At 38.9% G+C, this 5,466-nt stretch overlaps 1 long non-coding RNA gene across 2 annotated transcripts; it reads left to right on the forward strand.

Moving 5' to 3' along the window:
- The first annotated feature begins 4,207 nt into the window (after positions 1–4,207).
- Positions 4,208–5,231, forward strand: LOC124682082. Of its 2 annotated transcripts, none has more exons than XR_006996144.1 (5): positions 4,208–4,278; positions 4,389–4,480; positions 4,609–4,821; positions 4,922–4,997; positions 5,200–5,231. It is a non-coding gene; the product is annotated as an uncharacterized LOC124682082 (long non-coding RNA). The 2 variants fall into 2 exon arrangements; XR_006996140.1 differs by having other exon boundaries at positions 4,609–4,838; positions 5,200–5,216.
- Positions 5,232–5,466: the final 235 nt, after the last annotated feature.

A 5,466-nucleotide genomic window follows, 5' to 3' on the forward strand; every position in this document is an offset into this window, starting at 1 on the left:
GTTGTAATCTCGATGTGTTCCTTGAGCACTGGAAATGAGTTAATTCTAAAGTAAAGGTTAATTCAGACCTTAGTTGTAACTTTCAGCAGAAAAGTGTATGCTTATGTTTGTGTAAAGACCTGATTACAAAATCGTGTCAGTTTGCAGGTACATTGATTCACCCTGTTGCTACCTTCATTGGTGGAGTGACCATCTAGGAAGTAATCAAGGTCTTCAATGTGTTCCAGAAAGAAAGATGAGGCTGCCTTTTACTTATTGTGTCGGAAGGATGCAGCGCCACTGAAGGTACTTCATTGTCTCATGCTATATTTATTTGATCTATAAGCTTCTAGAGAATACTTGGTTCAGTACTACATGTTGGACAAGATGATTTCCTTATATGCTAGAAGATTACATTGCTGCTTGCTGGTTGCGGTTTTTTAACCTTTGGGATATAGAAGAAAGTTGTTCGGCTTGCCAGTTGCCACAAATGAAAGCAAAGTAGAAAAATATTGTTAATAATAATATGGACATCTGTATACACATGTTACCTTCGGCATGTATAGCGGTTGCCTATCCTTTAGATGAAGATAATGTATGCTTTATTTTTCTTGCAGGCACTACTTCATTCTATTACGATTGGTAAGATGATTGTCATTGACTTATTTTCTGATGTCAAACCGATACAACAAATGTCCTCTCAATTCTATATGGAATATTGGAATATATGGAGTTCTAGATTCAATTTCATCTGGCCCTACTTGATGCATGTGCAAGGTACACTTCAAAAATAGTACATGTTACTTTCATTTCTTATGTATATTTATTACTAACGGTAGAAGTTTCCTTTGCTCTTTCCCTAGAAAAGCACATTTTTGAATTTTTCCTAACGGGTACTTACGTTTGACCCTTCCTCTTATTTATGTTTGTGTTGGCATGTGCATGGAGGAAATAATAGAGCATAATCCAGTTGTTTATATCTAAATGGCATTCGTAGTCAAAAGGGTTTAGGTTGAGGTATGCATTAGATATACGCATGGTCCCTTGTTGTGCCGTAAATTATTGTTTACTCCTCTAATGTAATCATTCTAGACAAAGATTTCAACTTCATAGAATAGAGGGCTAATGTGAATTCATGTGGTAATGCATAACATTTAAACTCGAAGGATTAAGTTATAATTAATCTGGTCTAAAGTTAGCTTCTGCCGAGGTTTTCTTTATGCTCTTCCTGGTTTCGAGTAACACCATGGGATTTATTGATATTTTTATATCTACGAGGTCTATGTTGACAGCTTAAGTTGATTATATAGACCCACGTAGCAGATCAGGCGTCACCTTGACTTTCTTTTCACCGTGCCTATTCTCTAAACTACTCAATTCTTACATGGAGTAATTTTTCCGGTTAATAGGTAGTTGGTAAATGGAACACGGTTAACCCAGACAACAGGCTTGCTCCATCGGAAAAATGGTATCGTGGCTAGAAAAGGTGATCCTTTCCTCACAAATGGTTGCATTGGATATTAAGATGCCATTTTTATTTTTTCACTCATGTATTGTTTTCCATTCAGCTTTATCTGCTAGATCATAGTATCATGCCTATTATTAATGTGTCATGCATAAAAAAACTTTAAACCAGCTAAACCACTTGCCATGTGGTTAGTATTTACGGTTTGGCCTTCAGAAATTTCAAATGGGAATGGTCTCAAAATTTTAAGAAAAGGTTGTTTGGGAGCATGCATTTATTTATTTGTTGTTTTTAGCTACATTAAGTCTCAGTTCTTCCAGCTGCATTGAATCTTTCTTCGCCTTTTATTTATCTTTATCATCACAATGCAAAATCAAGCACCCCAGTATTCTTTGTTCATATATCATTGAAACAAAAATCGTTTCCAATCAATAGCTTTTGGAGAATGTTAAGTTGTGTGTAAATCAGGTTAAAATTTTCTGTCAATTGGATCTCACAAATTGTCAGCTTAGTCCCCAGTGAAAGTCTTATATCGTCATGATTTTGCCCCAAAACAATGGTGTTTAGCTTTCCAGCCTAAGTTAGAATCCGTTTTTGTGCTATGCCTGCTGTTTCTGGAGAAGCCATTCTTTCTCCGTTGCTGACATGATAAATGGTTCGCAGTCTCGGGACAGTCCATTTGCATAGTGATCATTTGTGTTCTTGTTTTCAAGGCAACCTCTACCCAATCCCAATCTATGTTTATCTTTGTATTTTTTTGTATAAATAGAATGTAGTTAAGAAGCATTTTGGAACATTTTCATGTTATGGGGCATGAGAATGATAATACTACCTCAAGTAGGGATAAAGCGGGACAAATAGGCTGAGATGGAGTTACTGAAACTATAAATTTCCTCCCATTTTGATCATTCATCACTCGGTAGAATCAAAATGAACTACCGAATCCTTCCATTTGCTGTTAACGTTAGATTAGTATAGCATTATTGGTTCCTGTTTTGTTCCTGGTAAACGACATACGAGTGAGATAGTTTGGTCACCTCTGATAGATTGAGTTGTTATGCTTGCATTAGGCAAGCCGGTAGCCGGTGCGTTCCACGTCTAGGAGCAGGTCCCCTAATGTAGCATTTTCTTAATATGGTCGTGTGTTCTGAATGTAAGAAACAAAATATGAAAGTATGGATCTCTCCTTTTTTTTATCCGGGGATTCTGCCCTCTGGATTTAGGGATGTAGATTTGATATACAGATATCGAAGAAGGCACTTATTCATATTTTGGTTAGATTAGTGTAAAAAAAAGTGTTTGCTTTACCTTTTTAAGATTATGATATATGACATTATTTTAATTTTGTGTAACAATATAGATGCGGGCTGCAGAGTAGATAGTGCCTGTAAAATTGCATAGCTGTTATGTGACTATCCATAGAATTTCCAGTATAGCTTAAGTGTAGATGTCTTGATTTATTTAGTGAATTATTTCAGTTTCAGGATTTGCTTAATAATGTTACTACTCATGAACTTTTTAAGAGAAACACTTTCTATTTATATTGTTTCTACCATGTATATTCAGGTCCATCGGTAGCCTTACATTCAGCAATAATTCTTGTGGTTGCTTTATCTAAATAATCATGTATGTTCAGAGTTAAGACAAATATTATTAATTGAGTTAATTATCTATCCATCTTTTTGTTTCCTTCTTCATATCGAATATATGCGGTCATATGCCTACCTTGGCAGTTAGCTGAGCCCACATTTACCTAGACATATAATTTAGTTGGAATGTCTACCTGAACATTTTGTTTGGGATTTGTTCTTTGCTCTATTTCAGTCCAATTATAGAGCTAGCTGAGATTGCAAGTTATGAGTAAGTAAACTACGAAGTATACTAAGTAATTAACTTCCAACTTGCTCCGTTTTTCATCCATGCTTCCATGTCATGAAAGTAATTTTCATATTTGACAATATAGTGCTAAAATGTAGTCAAAATTGTGTTCCTTTATGTGTTATTTACTTCGATTAGAATTCTTTCTCTTGTAGACTTTTCTCTCTTTACCAGCGGCCAGTGAGAGCATCAAGAGGAGCATCACCGATGGCCAGCACCAATCGAAGCCCCACGGAGAGAGGTGACATGGGACCTCCTTCCCTGATCTGCTTCAGCTTGCAGGTGCGGCCTCCCCCTGGCTCTCTCCCCTCACTGGTTGCTTTGATTATTAGAACAAAGCGGATGAGACGTATTTGTGAAAAATTCTTCTCACAGATGAACATGTTTGTTGATGCCTAGACCTGATGCATATGGTTTCCCTTTTGGACTTGGGTATATGGTCTAAATTTCATAGGAAGTCATGTAGCATTTTGCTTGGGTTCATTTGAATATTCTAAATTCATCTGCGTGTTTTCTTTTGCCTGCACATTCTGTTAGTTTTTATCTCTTTTTATAAGTTACGAAATTCTGTATGAGGAGGCCAATCATGCAGCGAATTTGGTAAAATAAAAAGTCTCGCCTGGGTGAGGAACACTACGGGATTCCACAACCCATTTTCTTACTTTCACTTTTTATATACAATTTTTGAGGATTGATTTGGATCCTTGCTGCCTTCTCCTAAGGTTTGTAATTTGTAATTTGCTATTTGATTTTTCTTTTCGTAGGGTCTGTTATTTCCACCTTGATTCCCATTTTCTAGGGTATCAAACATCACGGTGGTTAATTGGTCGGCAAGATATGGCGTTTATTGCTTCAGGTCCAATTAAAATACTTCAGGTCCGACTAAAATGTTTATTGCTTCCATTGGTCAAATGCGTTGGTGGTCTTCGAGTAATCGCGAGCCGTGGTCTGTCCAGGTGCGCCTGCTTCGCGCTCTTATGAGCTGGTAGTGTTTGGTGAAAAGCCTGGCCTGGTAAATTTTGCCGTTTACCATTTTGTTTTCTAGCACGGTGGATTCTTTCTCCAGAGATCTCTGCAAGGAGCTGGTGGAAGGGTGCTCGTCTCTAGACAGCTCCTGCTTCTCCATCTCCACGGTCTCTGGTGGCATCACCAAGCTATGTGAGTTTTGGTCCCCTGTCACATCTCCGGATCCACCCCCTCATATGAGCTACATGTTCTAACAGACAAAACAGATGTTGCGTAATCAAACATTCTTAGCAACTCACTTGCTTCAGTTGTCCATGCAGATTGTCATATAACTTAATGAATGCACCACTGTAAGATTGCTTGCTGGTACTATTTATCAAGGCGGGTGATGGCGGCGGCAGCGGGGTACAGCAGCGGCCTCGGGTGGTGGAGGATGGTGTACGTCGAGGCACCAACAGGTGCAGCTTGTTGGTTGTGGCTTGGCAAGCGTCGTCTCGGCGAGTGCCGGTGCGGCTTCTTCTTTTTTCCTTCCGGTGAGCACCTTGTGCTGGTGCGGCTTCTTTTTTCCTTCTGGTGAGCGCCTTGTATACGAAGTCGTATATCATCTGTTGTTTACACTCTATTTTCCTGTAGGGCACTGGAGTATTGCATGCCCTTTTTGGATGAGATTTGTGTATCCACGTGCTGCTGCCCATCTACATGACTTGAGGTAAACGTGTCTTTGATGTGGATATCTGTGTTGTTCTTAATATGCTAGAATAATTATTGGGTCGCTATTTCTGTGTGCTTAATTACAATCTCTTCTCACCTTTTTTTGTACTAATGCTGAAACACTGCAACCGGGGCAAACGAAACATTTCTTCTGTTGGGATTGTGTCCAACGTGTTCATCTCCCTATATTTGCCTTTCAGGTTGTCCCGTTTGTTCTAGCGGAGGCAGGTCTTCCGTGAGGATTGTAGCTGCAGGAGATAGGGTCAGTACACCAGATTTCAGCATCACAGTCATTGTACTGGTTGCCGCAGTGATGCTTCTCCGCACAGGTGCCGGTGGTTGCGACTGTCGACAATTGTGTGTGTATGCCTCTCCATTCGTGAACCCTTCTTGGTTATATTTGATTAATTTGATAAAATATCAGGCCATTTGTGAATGCTTTTGGTTAATTATGGTCTTGTGGAGGA

This window comes from Lolium rigidum, chromosome 1 (assembly GCF_022539505.1).
Source record: "Lolium rigidum isolate FL_2022 chromosome 1, APGP_CSIRO_Lrig_0.1, whole genome shotgun sequence".
NCBI lineage: Eukaryota > Viridiplantae > Streptophyta > Magnoliopsida > Poales > Poaceae > Lolium > Lolium rigidum.